This window comes from Callorhinus ursinus, unplaced genomic scaffold (genome assembly GCF_003265705.2).
Source record: "Callorhinus ursinus isolate GAN/ISIS: 27379988/994484 unplaced genomic scaffold, GSC_fseal_2.0 scaffold59, whole genome shotgun sequence".
NCBI classification, from domain to species: Eukaryota; Metazoa; Chordata; class Mammalia; order Carnivora; family Otariidae; genus Callorhinus; species Callorhinus ursinus.
In genome coordinates, this window is record NW_027397121.1 from 2,556,432 (window position 1) to 2,577,411 (window position 20,980).

The window sequence follows — 20,980 nt, forward strand, 5'->3', positions numbered from 1 at the left end:
CAGGGCAGACTGGGGAGAAGGCCACTGAATTTGAGCCACTGTGTTTTAGGCCTGGCTCTGCCACCTGAGTCTCTCTGTACTTTCAGAACTCCGCTTTCTCTGTCACTGACTTCAGTGGTTGAGCCAGACGCTGTCTCAGGTCTCTTCTCTGCCCTAACTCAGTGATTTGAAGCGGCAAGGGTGGCAGCAGCTTTGGGGCAGGAAGCAGCAGGGGACCCAGGAGATAGATGATGGCCATGCTAGCCTTCCAGGAGCCAACCACTGCCTCCAGTGTGGCAGAACTGCATTCTCAGCAAGCAACAAATATCAAAGGTCTCTATAGAAGGGGCTGTGCTTGGTGCTGTGGGGCAGGATGAAAAACAAAAATACAGTCCATTTAACCGAGAAGCGAGAACTAAAAGCACAGAAAAGAAATTGATGAGTCAAGGCAGCATACGACATGTTGGGTGAGTGCTGTGCATAGTAAAGGTTATGAGCAGGAACTGAGATCCTTGGGGATCAGAGCTATGGAGCCAGAGCAGGCCCTGTGCAGGCAAGGCTAGAAGCAGGTCCATGGGAAACAGAATCACAGACTTTTGGATAAAGACTGGGAGGGCAGCCTGGGAGTTAGGCTGAAGTTTTTTCCTTTTACATGTAACCATTACTGGGAGATCTTTCTGAGAATAAAGGCATTACTCCTATGGAAAATTTGGATACTAAAGAAACATGGTAAGGAAGTAAAAATCACCCATAACCTCATAATCTGTAGATCACAATGTTAATCTTTCATTTATTTCTCTTTGGTTACATGTCTGTGCGTGTATTTTACAAATGATCTTCAGGTCATGTTATATATGTTTTATGTCCTTTTTTTTTTTTTACTTTATGTTTTATTACTTTTCCCCACATTATTAAATATTCCTTGAAAACATTTTTCAGGACTGTATATTATTTCATTGTGTAGAGGTACCACAATTTGATTTTTCCTACATTAAAGCACATATAGAGGGCGCCTGGGTGGCTCAGTCATTAAGCGTCTGCCTTCGGCTCAGGTCATGATCCCAGGGTCCTGGGATCGAGCCCCTCATCGGGCTCCCTGCTCAGCGGGAAGCCTGCTTCTCCCTCTCCCACTCCCCCTGCTAGTGTTCCTGCTCTCGCTGTGTCTCTCTCTGTCAAAAAAAATAAATAAAATCTTTTAAAAAAATAAATAAATAAAGCACATATAGATTATTTGTTTTGATATCGTAAATAATGCTGTGATGGATACTCATATATAAATTTTTGCTTGTTCTTCTATACAAATTATGTGATTAGAGATTTCAAAAATTATACTTTTATGTAGAATTTAATGTGGCATTTGAGGAGTTCAAACTTTAAATTATGGACATTAGATACAATCTAAATTGTTTTTATCATTATCTCGACTACAAATTTGACTCCAGAAAAGAAATGTAATTGTATCTCAGAAAGAGGCTAGAGGATGCCTCTACCCTGGGCCAGGCAGAAGTACTGTGAAAGAAGCCTGTAAGAACTGATGCTAGTATCTATTTATTGATTCATTCATTTATGTGAACCAGGAACTGTGTCAGACCCTGGGAATGAGGATGGCTTGGATTCATTTAAGTCACTGTTGGTTCTCTCTTGAACTTCTGTAGTCGTCTCTTAACTAGTTGCCCTGTCTTACATGCTTGCTTCACTCCATTTTTTGTCTAGAAGCTACAGTGTGCTTTTTAAGACCTAAATCAGGTCATGCCCCAACCCTTTTTTTTTGTCTTTAAATTTTTTATTGTTATGTTAATCACCATACATTACATCATTAGTTTTTGATGCAGTGTTCCATGATTCATTGTTTGTGCATAACACCCAGTGCTCCACGCAGAACGTGCCCTCCTTAATACCCATCACCAGGCTAACCCATCGCCCCACCGCCCTCCCCTCTAGAACCCTCAGTTTGTTTTTCAGAGGCCCCTAATCCTTTTGACTTCCCATTTTATCCAGGTTAAAACCCAGTGCCTTAAGTGTGGCCACTGTACTGCCCACTTATTACCTCCAGCCTTACTGGCCTTTTGCTGCATTTTCTAAAATGTGCTGGGCTCTTTCCTACCCGAGGGTCTTCTCACATGTTGCTTCTCTTCCTGGAACACTCTTCCCCCGATCTTCGTCTGACCACCTTATTGCTTACCCTTTAGTCTTAGCTCAGTTTTCACTAACTGAGAGAATCTTTTTGACTACCTCCACCCTTATCTTAATTAAGTCTTCTCCTAGAACTCAGGTCTTTTTCTTTAAGGCACTTATCACATTTGTAATGATGCCTTTGTGTATTTAATGTGTGACTCCTGTGCTAGACCATAAGCTCCCTGATGGCAGGGACCATGACTGTCTTGCTCGCTTTTGCCCAGCATCCGTCACTGTCCTTGTCACATGGTAGAGGTGAAAGCATAAATGAAGGGTGAATAGAACAGACATAGGCCCAGTCTTCTTAGAGTTTATAATCTTATTGAACTTCCATTTCATCTCTGAAAGTAAGAGAAGAGGAGAAATCAGAAATGATGAATGAAGACTAGGATTTAGATGGTTGGTAGGATACAGATGTCATTGACAGAAATGGAGAAATGGTTAGGCTAAGTCAAGTTAGGAGAGGAATGGTGAATCCAATTTTTGACACATTGAATTTAAGGATTAAGGTGGGATAAGTGGGATAATCCACTGGAAAAATCCAGCATTTCAATACCGATCTCTTGCCTTAATAAAACAAAGCCTCAACCCAAACTTTCTGTTCGTTTCTTATTCGGGAATGTTATTCATGAATCAGAGAACTTTTTTTTTTTCAATTGAAGCCCTGCAGCTTTTTTTTTTTTTTTTTAAGAATATTACATTTATCCTTCTAAATGGCAGGTGAAGAAATAGAAAGAATAAAGCCATCATTTTTGTCTCCCTTGAAGACATGGCACTCTGCCATCTCAATTACAGAAGCCCTCATACCTCCCTGTTCTGTGTGGAGAAGAACAAGTTGGAACTTTCCTCTTCCTTCCCTACGCCAAGCCACTACCATCAACTCCTACTTCAATTATTTTGGAAAAATATCTAAATTACAAATGTGGGGAGCTTCCATAGTGTTTTCATGTGCTTACCGGGATCTAATCATAGTATCAGTCTTATAATGTTAAATTTTGAATGTAGTATTTAAAATCTTGATACTTTGCAGAATTGCAAACATAAATTTAAATCAGAAGCTGGTTTTCTCCAAGAAGTAATAGAAATATTCTTTGCTCTGTGAAATGTGAGTAATGCAAGAATGGACTTGATTATGACTTGAGCAGGATTATGGATCTTAGAAAGCCATACCTAGATATGAGCTCATCTGTTCACATTATAGAGCTAGCATATTTTTAGAAAATGAATAAAAATATAAACCAAAACCCCATCTCACATAGATGCCTTTGGCCTTGTGTCTCTAGAAGTTCTAAAATGTATCCCTGGACTGGTTGGTTATCTTTCACTTGTTTGCAAGATGGAGACTGCCTTTGAGATATTAGGCACAATCTGTAGGTCATACATAATTTTTTCAAAAGTTACTGAAGAGTCCAAGGCGTTGTCTTTGCTGCTTGGGCACCCTTCTGTGACAGTGCCCAACTCACTTTCTCAGTAACCGCCTCAGCTTGACACAGTTGTATTTGCTGCTTAACGCTCTGTAAAATGTTATTTAAATATTTCTAACTTATTGTTTCATGCTGGGTTTTATGGAACATAAATTTCTATTTAGGCCACTAATTTACAGTAGAAGTTTGTTACTAATATCACTGCAGGCTCCATCCATCTAAAAATATTGCTCATAACCTACGCTAAAAATATGTTATATATTTGCACTGTATGTAAACAGTGTTGTGTTTTATTAGTGTGCAGTGCTTTGTCTATGGAAATGTCGTATTGCAGCATATATTTAGAGGGGCTAGGAACTCAAGTAGGGTGGAAAGTCTACAGAAAAGTGAAATCCCTGCAGGATGGGATTTATGGAATTTTCGGGGTGCTTTGCAGAAAATTTACATACAATATCTACGTTTTTCTCCAAAGGCAAAGTGGAATCTTACAGAATGTTCTGGGAAACTCTGTCATTTCATATATTCTCTGTCTTTCTAAGTGGTTTATAGAGGATTGAAACTACAAATCTGTTCAGCTTAAAAGAGGCAGTCATTATTGCTGTAATGACCATGTTTTTATTTTTAAAACATATTTATTAAACGGACCAAAGATAATGTAAGTTGTATCTTCCTTCTGGTAGGGAAGAGACATGATTTCAGGGAATGGCATTCTGTTTTCTTTCTCTAAGTGCCCTTGAGATGGAAGAGATGATTCTGGGAATAGAAGGTTTAAGACTTTGCAAGAGTTTATTGGGATCATTTTGAGTAACCTTCAGTTACTTCAAGTTATTTAGACTGGTTTACTGAAGGTATTCATTTGTGAGCTCTAATCTTGTCCTTCGCTAGTAAAAATTTGAGGGATAGAAAGGAGATTCATCATGATTAAATCCCAGTTACAGAGTTTGTTTCATTCCTGACATCCTGATGCGTCTGATTCCCTGGGTGAGACAGCCCCTGTGCTGACCGCATCGTCCTCACGCTGATAACAGCGTGGTGCTGATAACAGCGTGGCCGCTGGGCATCACCTAGCAAATGCAAACCTAGTACTTGGTGACTGGTTACAAAGACGTTGTATCTCAAAAACAGACAGATTTAAGTGGCCAATTAAACCACCAGTGCTCCGCTTTTATCACCTTTTAAAGGTACGTTGAGATTTGATAGCCGGGTGCTTAAATGGAAAAATCTTAGAATTTATTTAAAATGCATTTGCAGAAAATTAAGGCCATTGGTTCTGCCCCTAAAACAGGGATGCTGTGGTAAGAAGTTTATCATCCTGTGTTTACATGACATGGTTCCCCAGAGTGCCAAAAGCCATCACCTGTGATGAAGATTTTTCACAAACAATCCTAAAGAGTTTTAATGTAGCAAATGAATCTCGGAAAACTGCTCTCTTTATTTTACTACTTCATTCGACGCATGTTAAAGAAGAAGCAGTGAATCACAGAATTAAATGTGATTTTTTAAGACCTTTGAGGTGGCGCTTTCTGATTGATCCCCACTGGCGTTTTGCTTGGTTTGTTGCACTGAGGCAGGAGGTCTTCCAAAGCTGTTCTCGTCTGCAGGCAGACCCAGAGTAAAGGGTGCTTTCTGAGTAGTGCGCTCATGCTCAGCTCCTGCTATTCTGTTATCCTCACCTCGCTCTGCTAGGCACAGACTACACCAGCTCTTCTCTCGTCGGTCCTGTTTAACTGAGAAACTTCAGAAATGTTCTCAGTAAAATGATAAAGCATTCTCCAAAAGCTGACCACTAGATTATTAAGAAAAAAAATGGGATAGAATCTGAGTCATAAAGGTTTTCCAAAAAAAGCCCTTTTTCCGAGTTTGCAATAAAATGAGTGCTCCCTGACCAACATTTGTATCCACAGCCAAAGCATTTCTAGCAAGTTCCTGAGCTGTCCTCCCACCCCCCCGCCCGCCCCCATCTTCAGCCTGTGCTTTCATTCTCAAGACCAAGACACACTGTGGCTACGTGGAGATTCTGTGGGTAGGACCACGGTTGCCCTCCCCTCTAAACTTGCCCCCCCCCCCAAGCTTAGGCCTGTGCTGGGCAGGATGATAAATGTGAAAATTGGACTGCATTTTGGGGCCAGGTTCTTCACTTTGTCATTTTTCTTTCCTCCCTTGGTTATTTCTTCTGTTCCTATAAAAAAGGAAAACAAAGCCCATTTAACAACTGCAAAGCACACAGTCTGCAGAGGCCTTAAAGATTACTGGCAACAAAATATATTTATGTCTTTAATAAGGATTTGAAATTTACCACTCACTAGATAAATTTTCCCTCTCTGTTCTTTCTCTCTGGAAATCCTTGGTGTTGGCTGAAACAATTTGGTCTACAGGATATTACATTAATGTCTTTTGATTTCTGAGGAAATATTTTATAGTGTTTTCTGCCAATAATAAAATTTTGAGATAATTCTAAATTCTGGCATACATGGGCAGTTTTGAATTAAACATTAAATTATTCGGTATGACTTGCAAATGTCTGAAAACTAAGAGAGTACATCCCATGTAATGAATGTAGGTGGGTGTGAGAGTTTATTGAAAGGCCAAAGATGTGGCTATGGAATACAGGTGATATATCTCAAGGTGAACACTGAGTGATCGTTTGTGGAATCCAAATTAAAGTCACTCAGACGAAATGATCATGTTGCCTGTGTGATGGTCTTTTATCAAAGCCTGTCTTAATAGATGAAGAGGTTTCAATGCCGCCAATTAGGCAGGGTGTTTCAAAAGTGGGCTTTGTGATCACTCCCGATCCCCCTTTTTCCTACTCTTCAGGAGAGATGGCCAGGCAGGTGTCAGAGACTTTATTTGGAGATGAGGAATCTGGAAGTACTGTGGAATTCCCTCTAGAATATGTTGAGCTGGGCCATCTACTGCTTTGGCCTCATTCAGGATATTTACTTGTTGGCCATTCATCCAACATTTCTGAATAGGCTTTTTTTTTTCCTTTTTAATGCAACTTTAGATTTCTACAAATATACAAATGAGAATAATAAGCCTGAAAAACTGATATTTTATTTCCTTCTTAAGGAATGGAATTACTTTCTTTTCTTTATATTATTATTCTTCTTATTTTTATTATTTTTAGTGCTTTGATAATCTTCCGAGTCCCAAATCCATCCTTGGGATTTCCCCTACATAGTCAGACTTAGTTCAGTATTTTTTGGTTGATTATTAGGGAAAGAAGGCTAGAAGTTTTGCTCAGAGAGAAGCAGTCAACCTTTGAGGTGAAATACAGAAACTGTATTTCTACCTATAAATGTTCTTTTACTAAAGTTTTACATACTGAGACTGTGATATTCATTCATTAGTCATTCTGTTCATGTTCGAGGATCTTCTCTGGAGCTACAATGGCATATTGTTCATAGTAACATCATAGAAGTTTCCATCTGTTTTCATTTGAATATTAAAATACTATTTTAGGGAACCTGGAGAGTTGTAGAGGAAAATAAAACATGATTCCTTACCTTCAAGTGGCTTACAATTTGATAGTTGCACAAGATCTCTAATAAAAGTAATATGTGTTAAGTGAGATAAAGAAATACAAAATGCTCTAGGAGTCTAGTGGAAGGAAACCAGTATATGCAAGTATAATCAAGAGAAGCTTCCTAAAAAATATTTATAGGAGGCCCTAATGTCTGAAAACTGTGGGGCATCTTTCAAGGCCTAATATAAATATTTTTTAGGAAGCCTTCCATGATTATCCCTGCAATGCACTCGCCCTTTCCTAAATATGTTCTCACACCCCACCCCACCACTGTAACTCTTTAAATGTAAGAAGATAGGCAGTGAAGATGTAGGAGTCAGAGATGGTCAAACTGTAAGCTTGGGTAATCTCGGAAAATTGTGCAGCCAGAACAGAGAGGTGAAAAGGAGGGAGGAGATGAGTTTTTGATGAGTCAAAGAATCTTTTGGAAGTGATGAAGCTTAAGTGCCACCAAGATATCAAAGTGGCTTTGTCCAGCAGGCAGGTGGAAATGTGGAGTGATGTTTCATAGGGGTAGGTCAGATTGTTAGTTGACTCTGCACAAGTTGAAGCTGTGAATGTAGATGTAAGAAATTGTCTATCAAGTTCTTCTAACTCTAACTTTCTGATACCTAGGTAAAATTAGTCCTAATACTCTTGATTAATATCTAACTTGGCACTATGGTCTGCTATTCTGTTAGTAGGAGGGAGATGATTTCTGTGATTTCTACTCTGGATTTATAACTGAGGTATTTGTCTATAGTGGTACTAATTAGAGCTGCATAAGTTCAGAAACAGAAAAATAGCTTTATGTTTGTTCTTGTGAAAATAACAGGCACCTCTCCCCTAGGTCTAGGGGGAGAAACGTTGAGGAAAACGAAGGGCCTGACGGGTTCTGGAAACCAAAGCTGAAAAGGACAAAAAAATGATGAGGTCCTTTTCCATAGCTGCCTCTCTCTGTGAATTTGGGAAACTGTCCTATTAACTTTTTCTAATTCTGTAATCCTTTTTTTCCTTTCCTTAAATTCAAGACCACAAATAGGAAAAGCTGTCATTTGCATTTTGGTTTAATAACTGTCTCATTAGCACATTCTAATGTAAGTGTTCCCTGATTTATTGACTGAAGTTGGCTGGGTGCTGTATGTGTGTAAGAAAAACCTTTGTGACCTTGGCTTAAGCAAAGGTTTTTAAGATACAGCATCAAGGGCGCCTGGGTGGCTCAGTTGGTTAAGTGACTGCCTTCGGCTCAGGTCATGATCCTGGAGTCCTGGGATAGAGTCCCTCATCGGGCTCCCTGCTCGGCAGGGAGTCTGCTTCTCCCTCTGACCCTCCTCCCCCTTCTCATGTGCTCTCTCTCTCTGTCTCTCTCTCTCTCATTCTCTGTCTCAAATAAATAAATAAAATCTTTAAAAAAAAAAGATACAGCATCAAAAGCATGATCATTTAAAAAAAACAACAATGAAATTGATGAATTAGACTTTATCAAATATAGAAACTTTGGCTCCTCTAACGACACTGTTAAGACAATGAAAAAAATGAGCTGCAAATTAGGAGGAAATATTTGCAAATCATATATCTGACAGAGAACTTGGATTCAGAATACAGGAAGAATGGTTACAACTCAGTAATTTAAAAACCCTAGAAACCAAAGAATAAAAGGGCAAATGATTTCAACATACCGTTCATCAGAGAGGATACATGAATGGCAAATAAGCATGTGAAAAAATGTTCACCATCCTTAGTCATTAGGGAAAAGCAAATTAAAACAAAATGATATGCCACAACTAGATTGGCTCAAATTAAAAAGATCAACCATACCAAATGTTGGTGAAGATGTGAAGGAGCTTGTAACTCTCATACTCTGCTCTCTGCCGGTGAGAATGTAAAATGGCACAACCACACTGGAAAATAGTTTGGCAGTGCTTACGTTGGCAATTTCCTAAAATGTCGAGCATGCATCTATCTTATGATTCAGCCATTCCACAACTGGATTTGTTACCCAAGAAAAATGAAAGCATATATCCACACAAAGACTTAGACACATGAATGTTCACAGCAGCTTCATTTGTAACATCAAAAACTGGAGACAACCCTACTGTCCATTCGATAATGGAGAGAGAAATTGTGATGCTTCCCTACAATGGAATACTCCTCAGCAATAAAAAAGGGTGAAGTATTGACCCATGCAACAACATGAATGAAACTGAAAATAGTTATTTTGAGGATTATAATTTTGTAGAGGAGAAATGGAAGCAAAGCAAGGAAATTCTTTGATTGGCTATAGCTTAAGTTGTTGCATTATTTGCAAAAGCCTGTTGGCTGTTTGTAATTGGTTTTTCTTTTTGTCTTTGAAGCGTTTATAGGAATTAATTTTGGCGTAGATTTCATTTTACTTACATATGCTACCAAGACATTAGAGCCACCTCAGTCTAATGACTTCCTTGTTTGATTACTTAAACAAGAGAAATAAGCCAAACAAAAAGAGTACATACTGTATGATCCCATTTATAGAAAATTATAGAAAATTCAGTTATCTAAAGTGCCAGAACGAACTACAGATTGGGAGCAGGGGTGAAGAGTGAGGAGATAGAGGAGGGTAGGATAGCAGAGGGACCCAAGGAGAAACTTTGGGGGTGATGTATATGTTCATTATCTTGATTATAGTGATGGTTTCACATATCAAAAATGATCAAATTGTATACACTTCAAATACATGCCATTTGTTTCATTCAGTTAAGCCTTAATAAATCAGACAAGGCACATGAAGCCACTTTGTTGTCAGAATTATGAAGCTCAGAGTTTTTTACCAACCTGGAAAAGATTTTTTAGGACTTGAATGTGGGTCCAGCTTGCCTGAGGTATTCCCAGTGGAAACGTGGAGGTATGTGGCTATAAAATGTACTGTGTCGTTCCCTTCACCCAGGAGGACAAACAGAGAATGAAAGTCCTAGTCAAGATTAGGGAGGTGATTTCCTAAAGCACAAAATTTAATTACTTTTATAGTTAGGTGACAAAAATTAAAGATTTCATCAATTATTAAGTTATCCAGCTTTGGATTTGATGGCCTAATTATTTCACAGCCCTGACTGTGAAATAATTAGTAACAGATTCCAAGTGTTGGCTGAGTGTCTACATGGTATATGAAGAAACATTTCCTTTTGTTTATTATAAATTCACCAGCTATTAGTTTAAAATGTCCCATTGTTCTTATATTACACTAGTAAATTCTTTTTTTCTTCTCTCTTGGAAGGAGAAATAAATACACAACTGCAGTGTGCATAATGATGTTCAGACTAATGTTGTTACCAACCAAAAAACAAATAGCAATGTGTTGTCAGTTTCCTGGGTAGAAATGACATATGGGGCAGACTGGTTTTATCATTTCTCAGATCCAACTGTTTGATGATTGCTGTGATATTACTAAGTTGGAAAGGAAAAAAACCCACAAAACTTAAAGTACATAGAGAAACTCATGTAGAAATAAGATCATTTGCATGTTTTTCTTTTACTATATAAAATATAGATTGCAGACCCTTGGAAGTTGAGTATTGTAACAAGACGTCTGTTAACTTAGGAGTTAAAGTGTAAGCAACGATTATCTCTGAAGTAATGATAAGACTCCCGACACTATTAAATAGGCTATTTGCATAGGATTTTTAGTTGATACCTCTATCATAAGTTAGCTGGAGGTGATCCCCTACAGATGATGAAACAAATGAGACAGCATAGACCTGTGACTTTGTCCATGGAATGTGGCAAACCATGATAGACAAATCAATTCAGGAGGCAACAATAGGAAACAAAATCAAGGATGACATGCTGGTCTCCACTTTAAAAGAATTAGTCTCTGCAAATAATTATACTTGCAAATAAAATATAGGTTTGTGCAGCGTGAAATGGGTTCTTTGACCACATTAGTCTCTGAACTAATCTTTGGATGATCCATAGTTATAAATATGATTTTCAGCTGGGAAGGTGTATTAATAAGAATAGACTAAGCCATATTGTAACAACAACAACAGAATCACAATCTTAGTAACGTAGCATAACAAAACTCTGCTTCTTGTTGACATTACACATCTACTGTAGGTTAGAGATTACATTCCACAGAGTCTCTCAGCAACTGGGGCTGATGGAAGCTCCGCTCTCTCATAGTTATACCTTCTGAAACATGCGGCCTCCTTGGTCACTGCAGCAGGGAAAGGGAGAGTTGGAGAGTCACACATTAGCCTTTTTCAGCATGAAAGTGACGTGTTCTTTGACTCACAGTCCATTGGCCAAAACCAGTAATATGGTTCCACCTAAAGTAGCCGAGAATTGTGGGGGAGCCCATGCATATTCAGTGATAAGTAAATGTCTCTGCTGAAGAGGGATGGACAGAATATTACATAACATGAATTCTACTTTGCCTGGCATCTTTGAAATAATACCTTTAATAGAAAGTTTAATGTTAAATAATTAAAGTTTCTGACTGCTAAAGATGCTTATAAAATGGCCTTTTTATGTGAGACAAATTTTTTCTGTATTCTCATTTGGTAATGAGGGGAAGGGGAGAAGAGAATCAATATATTGTTCAATTTACTATTATCCATATAAATAATAAATTGCCAGCTTCCATTTTCCAAATAATTAAAATGACCTTTGACCACAAATTGAGATTGTGTGTGTGTGTGTGTGTGTGTGTGTGTGTGTGTGTGTAGAAATATGTGGCTACAGGGGCGCCTGGGTGGCTCAGTCGGTTGAGTGGCAAACTTTTGATTTTGGCTCAGGTCATGATCTCAGGGTCCTGGGATCAAGCCCTGAGTCGGGCTCCACGCTCAGCGGGGAGTCTGCTTGAGGATTCTCTCTCCCTCTCCCCCTCCTCTCTCTCAAATAAGTCAATAAATCTTTTAAAAATAATATGTGGCTACAGTGAAAATTCAAAATAGATTTTGAAAACAGGTAGAGTGATTTTAGGCATATTTGGCTGGGAGTTTCCCCTACTAGGAATCTTTCAATCCCAGTTTTTACTGAGTTGTTATGTTGCTTTTCCCTCCAGTAAAGTCAAGCCACTGAGAAGAATCTTCTATCATGAAAGCATTATCTTGAGGTTTTATTTAGGCTATTTCCTAAGTCTTTATGGGAGGCAAATGTGACATGAATCTAGGATAGCAATGGCAGGTCTACTAGAGTCCCTTTGCTTTCTTAAGAACACCAGGGAAATTATTTATATTCAGACCATCAAATCCAAAGATACTCAGTCCCAACTTAACCCAGTCATTCGAGCTATTAACTTGTAAACTCTAATGAAGGGAAAGAACTCCTCATTATTTTGCAGGTAGGAAACCAAAAAGTAGGAGAAAAGAGATTCTTCACAAAAGTTCCAGTTGAAAACCAACTTCCTTTACTTGTAGACAAATATATTAACTGCTGTTTTGAAGAGCCCCCTTTTGCTTGAGACACTAATTGCCCATCATTGACACTGCAAAATCTGGCACTTGAAGTTTCCACTCTGGGACTACAGTCTCTCCTAGAGTTACTCATTTTTACCACTTTGGACATCCTGATGTTCTCATCCCTCACGTATTACGCCTGTGAGAGTTCCACAACCTCTTGTAAGCACTTGTAAGTATCAGGCACCAAGATTTGTTAAATATACAATATGAAAAAGACATGATCTGTGTACTTGAAGAACTAATAAGCCAGTTAGGGGAGAGAGACATGTAAACATATTTTAGTCTAATGTTAAGTGTTATGGGCTTTATCGTGAACTATTCTATTTTTTCTACCTATACTCTCCTTTCTTATACATGTATATGCTTCTGGCTCTCCGATTTATCCCTCTGGTCCAAGCTTCTCTATTGTGTTCCAGCATTACTTGGGTGTTCCTTAGATATCTTGAACTTAACATGTCCCAAACGGATCTTTGATTTTCACTCCTCCAGGCAGTTCTCTATCCCAGTGAATGCCATTATTATCCACCCCATTTTCTTGGTCTGCAAACCTAGGAGCCATCTTTGATTCTTCCATTTTTCTTATTTTTCACATTTTAACCCACTGGAGAGTCCTATTGGTTTTAACTCTAAAATCTTAAATCCATCCACTGCAGTCATTTTGCACTACTGCCTCTCCATCTGATGCCAGCATCATTTCTTGCCTGCACTACAGTGGTCTCCTAACTGGTTTCCTTGCTTGCCCCTCCAGTTAATTTTTTATGTAGCTGGACAAATCTTTAAAGTTAAGAAAGATTGAATGACTTTCTTTACTTAAAACCCTTCAGTGGTTTCTCACCTTCAAACTCCTCCAATGCCTCTAAGACTTTCCCTGCCTCTACTTCATCTTCATCTCATGCTTCATTCCTCTTCCCTTGGTGAGCTCCAGCCATGATGGCCTACTTGTCTTCCTTGAACTTGCCAAACTCTTTCCTGCCAAAGGGTATTAGCCTTGCTCTTCTCTCTGCCTTTATGTTCTTCTCTTTGGCGTGGATCTCGGCTCAAGTATCACCTTCTCAGAGTCTTTTGTGATAACCCTTCTTTATCATATCACTTTATTTCATTCAAAGTGATTATTTTAATGCCATGCCAGATAATTCAGTGAAAGTCTGTGACAGATGGAGCCAAGGAATGATAAATAAAACATGATATTTGAGAAGATATGTTAAGACAACTATGAGGGGGAGAAAGTATTTGCAATTTCACATATATGGCACAGGACCTATATCCAGAATATGTAAGGAACTCTCAAAATTCAACAATAAGAAAACAGACAACATAATATTTTTTAAAAGACAAAAGATTTTAACAGGTGCTTCATCAAAGAAGATATCTTGATGACAAATAAGCACATGAAAAGATGCTCAACACCATTAATCATTAAGAAAATGCAAATTAAAACCACAATAAGATAACAAAAACCACAATACTATACCACTATATGCCTATTAGGATTATTTTTTAAAAAATAACCCACCAAGAAAAACTGAGAGCTTTTCCCCTAAGGTCAGGAACACAGCAGGAATGTCCACTATCACCACTGCTATTCAACATAGTACTAGAAATCCTAGCCTTAGCAATCAGATAACAAAAAGAAATAAAAGGCATCCAAATCGGTAAAGAAGTCAAACTTTCACTTTTTGCAGATGACAGGATACTTTATGTGAAAAACCCAAAAGACTCCACCCCAAAACTGCTAGAACTCATACAGGAATTCAGTAAAGTGGCAGGATATAAAATCAATGCACAGAAATCAGTGGCATTCCTATACACCCAACAACAAGACAGAAGAAAGAGAAATTAAGGAGTCGATCCCAATTACAACTGCACCCAAAACCATAAGATACCTAGGAATAAATCTAACCAAAGAGGCAAAGGATCTGTACTCAGAAAACTATAGAATACTCATGAAAGAAATTGAGGAAGACACAAAGAAATGGAAAAACATTACATGCTCATGGATCAGAAGAACAAATATTGTGAAAATGTCTATGCTGCTAGAGCAATCTACACATTTAATGCAATCCCTATCAAAATACCATCCACTTTTTTCAAAGAAATGGAACAAATAATCCTAAAATTTGTATGGGGGCGCCTGGGTGGCTCAGTTGGTTAAGCAACTGCCTTCGGCTCAGGTCATGATCCCGGAATCCCGGGATCGGGTCCCGCATCGGGCTCCCTGCTCGGCAGGGAGTCTGCTTCTCCCTCTGACCCTCCCCCCTCTCATGTGCGCTCTCTCTCATTCTTTCGCACAAATAAATAAATAAAATCTTTAAAAAAAAAAAAAACTAAAATTTGTATGGAACCAGAAAAGACCCCGAATAGCCAGAGGTATGTTGAAGAAGAAAAGCAAAACCGGTGGCTTCACAATCCCAGACTTCAAGCTCTATTACAAAGCTGTAATCATGAAGACAGTATGGTACTGGCACAAAAACAGACACAGAGATCAATGGAACAGAATAGAGAGCCCAGAAATGGACCTTCAATTCTATGGTCAACTAATCTTCGTCAAAGCAGGAAAGAACGTCCAATGGAAAAAAGATGGTCTCTTCAACAAGTGGTGTTGGGAAAATTGGACAGCCACATGCAGAAGAATGAAACTGGACCATTTCCTTACACCACACACAAAAACAGACTCAAAATGGATGAAAGACCTAAATGTGAGACAGGAATCCATCAAATCCTAAAGGAGAACACAGGCAGCAACTTCTTTGACCTCAGCCGCAGCAACTTCTTCCTAGAAACATTGCCAAAGGCAATAGAAGCAAGGGCAAAAATGAACTATTGGGACTTCATCAAGATAAAAAGCTTTTGACAGCAAGGGAAACAGTCAGCAAAACCAAAAGACAACTGACAGAATGGGAGAAGATATTTGCAAATGACATATCAGATAAAGGGCTAGTATCCAACATCTATAAAGAACTTATCAAACTCAACACCCAAAGAACAAATGATCCAATCAAGAAATGGGCAGAAGACATGAACAGACATTTTTCCAAAGAAGACATCCAAATGGCCAACAGACACATGAAAAAGTGCTCAACATTGCTCGGCATCAGGGAAATACCAATCAAAACCTCAATGAGATACCACCTCACACCTGTTAGAATGGTCAAGATTAACTATTCAGGAAACAACAGATGCTGGCGAGGATGTGGAGAAAGGGAACCCTCCTACACTGTTGGTGGGAATGCAAGCTGGTGCAACCACTCTGGAAAACAGTATGGAGGTTCCTCAAAAAGTTGAAAATAAAGCTACCTTACGACCCAGCAATTGCACTACTGGGTATTTACCCTGAAAATACAAATGTAGGGACCCGAAGGGGTACGTGCACCCCAATGTTTATAGCAGCAATGTCCACAATAGCCAAGCTATGGAAAGAGCCAAGATGTCCATTGACAGACGAGTGGATAAAGAAGATGTGATATTGGATATGGATAAAGAAGATAGTGGAATATTATGCAGCCATCAAAAAATGAAATCTTGCCATTTGCAATGATATGGATGGAACTTCACTTGTATTATGCTAAGCGAAATAAATCAGTCAGAGAAAGACAAGTATCATATGATCTCACTGATATGAGGAATTTGAGAAACAAGACAGAGGATCATAGGGGAAGGGAGGGAAAAATGAAATAAAACGAAACCAGAGGGAAACAAACCGTAAGAGACTCTTAATCTCAGGAAACAAACTGAGGGTTGCTGGAGTGGTGGGGGGTGGGAGGGACGGGGTGGCTGGGTGATGGACAGTGGGGAGGGTATGTGCTATGGTGAGTGCTGTGAATTGTGTAAGACTGATGAATCACAGACCTGTACCCCTAAAATAAATAATACATTATGTTAATTAGAAAAATAATCGTCCAAAAACCAGTACCATGTTCTGGCAAGGATGGAGAGCATCTGAAATTCTCATTCATAGCTGATAGGAATGCAAAATGATATATAGACATTTTGGAAAACCATTCAGCAATTTCTTAGAAAATTAAACAAACACCTACATCTGACCCAGCCATTCCACACAAAAACTTGAATAAGAATGTTTATAGCAACATTATTAATAATTTGTAAAAGCTGGATGTAACACAAATACCTCTTCAGTTGGTGAATGAGTAAGCAAATTGTGGCATATCCTATGGACTACTACTCAGCAGTATAAAGGGAACAGGCTACTCACAGACACAGAGCATGGATGAACGTTATATGTACTCTGCTAAGTGAAAGAAGCAAGATACTACATACTGAATGCTTCCATCATATGTCATTCTGTAAAAAGAAAAACTATAGCAAGTGTTTGCCACCGGTAGGGTTCGGGTGGGGGCGTTCCCTGCAGAGAGCACAGGGGCGTGTTTTGGGTTGATGAAATTGTTCTCTGATTGTAGCCATGGCAGTTTTTAAAATTTACGGAACAGTACACCAAAGAGAATAATTTCAACTGTTAATTTCAATTAAACTTAAAAACAAAATGATCATGGGCATTGCTCTGAAAACCTTGATTTTGTTTCTTTGTTTTATTATGCTGGTTGTTGCACCACTAGGCTAACAAAATTCAGTTTTTATCTTCTTTCCAGAAAAGAAGTATCTAGTTACAGGAAGTGTTGGTTTCTCTCAGGCAGCCCACACGACAATGACATTCTTTAAGCTGATAATGCTGTATTGATTCTCTCAATTTTTGTTAGCTTTTGTTAAAGGAATGGGGTTTATATTTCTTATCATGAACTTGCATTATTATTTCTAGTATTTAATTTTATAGTAATGTTGCTTTTTAAAATGACTTGTGGAAAGATATTTTTTCAACTTGCATTTTCCTCAGAATGGGATGATTTGCAGTGCTTTATGACCTAATGTTCCATATGTGAACTTTAACCTCAAAGATAATCAGAAGGTGCGTAATACAGTGTTTCCCCCAATTTTTAATAGTTTGTGCTCATCTCCAATAAAGCAGCTGTGTCCACCCATGAGGATATGAACATTGAGTTAACATTTATCAGACAGTGTTTTGTATGCTAACTTCATTATATTTTGTCGCAACCCATTGTGCAAATGTTAGGTTCATTACTTGAAACCCAGACCTACTTGCCTGAAGAATTTCCATTTTGAAGTACATCAGAGTCATTATTCACTGCACCTTTTGATCTCCTTTGAAAAACTTCCCAGCATTTATTTTTCTATTATCTCCCTCAACAAAAAGAAACCACTTTTTGAGCTGCTGATGCATGACCTGCTGTGTATAGTTCTGTTTCATGAGTCTGTCGAATACAGGGTTGGATGTGGAATGCACCCTCAACATTCCTGCACCGCTTGCAATTTATCCCATGTTCTGATGTCTCCTCTTTCCAAAAAGCAGCTTGATTTATTTACGTAACAATTACTGCAGTTTTAGCATTTCAGTTGCCTCTATCATCTTCTTTCTCTCTATTTGGGATGATATGCAATATGCAGAGGGACATTTGATGTTCCGGTGGATATCATAAGAGAATGTCGAACAGCTAAGGAGGGAGCATTCTTCATACAGAATCTACTGCATTACCAGCCTGTCCTCAATCACAGGGTGGTACCGGAGCTACATCCTCAGCTACATCATAGCATTTCTTTTTAAAACTTGTCATTTAAAAACTATAAAACCAAATATTTAAAAGCACTCTGGATGTTTACTTTGCTGAGCCTTACTGTAGATTTTGTTGTTTTATGGAATGCTGTGGAGGAGTCCACTGTTAATCACGTCCTAACCCTATAAAATATGTAACAAGCTGCTGAATAGAATGATGACAGCCGACAGAGAACAGAGTTTCATTTGAATGCATGCAAATGTAGAGGTTTCCCAGAAAGCCATTTTTAAAGTATGAGCCACATTTTGAAAATAAAACAAAGAATAACGCCTTGGAGTAGAAATCTGTAATGAAACCTGTAATAGCTGAAAGAGTACAATAAATTCTTCGGGGAGAGCATTCCATTTTCTGTTCCTTTTCAAATTCTAATACTAAACTCTATTAGTAGTCAGTATAAAATAATGAGACATGAAGCCCTGCTGGTGTAAAACTATTACTAATCTGTTACTTTGCATAAATTTTTACTCAAACGATTGTCTGTGGTCTTCTTATGAAGGACCTGTTATAGGCGCTCCAGCTAAACAGATGAGACCTATTAACCATCTCCTTTGAATGAATAGTGTTGGAATTTGCAGGCATTGCACTTTTTACAAGTTTGGAAAAGAAAGGGATTGCATGCAAGGGACACAAGAGTATTTACTTCAATCAGAGATCAGTGTTCTTCTGTGAATTATGTGAATTAAAGTCCCTTTCATTACTTTTGGGGTCACACTGAGGAGAAGCAGAAGGCATTTTTACTCTAAAGATAGGTACATCTTCCACATCATTGTTTTACTTTTCATAATTAAAGCAAGAAATTTATCATATCCTCTCCCACAGAGCCGGATCTTGCCCTTGTCTTTCTTGTTTCGGTCACGTCTCTTGGTCACATAGACTTATAAGTTAAGTCAGTTTTGATTCTTTTTCTCTCACTTTGTATGTTTCAGCAGCCGCCAAGTTCTTTTGATTCATCTTTCATAATTTCTCTCATATCCGTCTCTTTTTTCCATTTGCATTGCCAGCATCTTAGTGCAGGCCATTATGGACTCATGCCTAAATTATTACATCTTTAATTGGTTTCCCAACCTCAAGTTAATTCCCTTCCGATCCATCCTACATATTTCCACTAGATTTATCTCACTAAAACATGGCTTTTTTTACCCTCACCAATTTGAAAGTTTGGAAGTGATTGCAAAAGCAATTGAAGCTATTAGGGTTATGAAGGGATGGCGTGGTATTGTGGTGTATTGGCTTTGGAGCCAGATAGACATGGGCTGGAATCTGAGATTAATCCCTTAGTAATGACATGTCTTTAGGCATTGAGTTACTTGACACTTTGGGGCCTCAAGTTCTTCAAATGAAAATAGAATAATACATTGGTTGTTATAGGGGGTACCCACAATATGTCAAGTACCTCGCTTAGTGGGCTCAATTAATGATAGTTCTTATAAGTAGAATATTCTTGCTATTACGTTATCTTTAGGACAAAATGGAGGAAGGAAACTGAGATTAGGAAGCCTAAGGGGAAAGAGCCCTTCTATACTGGCAGGTGCTTCTGAAAGAATGGAGACAGTAAAACATTTGTTTCTCTTACAGTGTTTGCATTTTTTATATGTCTAGGTTTCTTCTCCTTAAATAGACTACAGTATGTGATTTTTTCAGATACATTAAGACTTCTTTGCAACCCATGGATCAAAGGCCATTGGTTTCAATTAGGAAATTAATGCTGATATTCTGCATTGCAGCCTCATATAGGACAATAGGTGCTAGACAGGAAGGAGAGAGAGATGGACGCAAGAGAAATTATCAAAGATGAATCAAGAGGGCTTCACTAAACATGCCAGGAGTAAATTATGGCAGAAAAGCAGAGACGGAGAGTGGTAAACCTTTTATCCAGTTAAGTTTAGAGAGAAAAGAAGGAACGAAATAGGGCTTTAGAGGTGGTGCCCCTGGCAGCAGGGAGAGGTGGAGGATTTTCCACCACAGGCTGGTGACATAAAATATTGAGAAGATAGAAAGGAACCAGTGTTGAGGATAAGTGTGGAAGCAAGGACTCACCATCCTTGTACCATAGAAGAATTGGAGACTCCTACTCTTTTGCCTCTCTTCTGCGACTCTTGATCATTTGTAGACGTGTTTGAAGTATGTATTTAAGGCTAGCGTCAGGTACTAGGTGAGACAACTGTGTTTTGTAAAAATTTCTTCTAACCTAAAACCCAGGGAAAATAATGGCTGTTACCCATCAGTTAGTTTGATCCAAGGTTATGATACTTAGTGTATCTAACTGTGCTAGGACCACAACGACTGGAGATGAGTACCTTCCTTCACAGAGCTTACGCTGAAGTAAACAAAAAGCACACACAATGTAAGTGTGTTAAATTATGTTTGTAGCACAGTGTGTGCCAACTTCTGTGCAAGTAATGAGGATAAAATGGGTCTGAGACACAGACCTTTCCCTCAAAGTATGTACTGTTAATTCCATTGTGTAGTGACAGGTTCCATTGGTATGGTACAAAATAGTGCTGTAGTTTAATCAGGGTTCACATGTGGTTGGAAAATCAGCAAAGAAATCATTCATCATTTGTCCAGCTGGATCTTGAAAGGGTGGATAGGCTTTCAATAAAGAGGAGTTAATGAAGCTTGAGTAAGGATGTTTCTTGACAGAGGCAACAACAAAAATAAAAGATCAGAGCAGGGGAACTATTTAGACAGCCTGAGTGATAGTAGAGGATAGGTGATAGATAAAGCTTCAGAGGTCACCTAGTCTGGTTCTCAGTCTTGAGTGTACATTAGAATCACCTCGAGGGCTTGTTAAAATGCAAATTCCCAGGCACTCCC

General features: G+C 38.6%; 1 protein-coding gene across 7 annotated transcripts in view; it reads left to right on the plus strand.

The window, feature by feature from the left end:
* BTBD9 (BTB domain containing 9) overlaps positions 1–20,980 on the plus strand; it is a 431,450-nt gene that overhangs the window by 157,139 nt on the left and 253,331 nt on the right. The gene's annotated exons all lie outside the window — the stretch shown is intronic.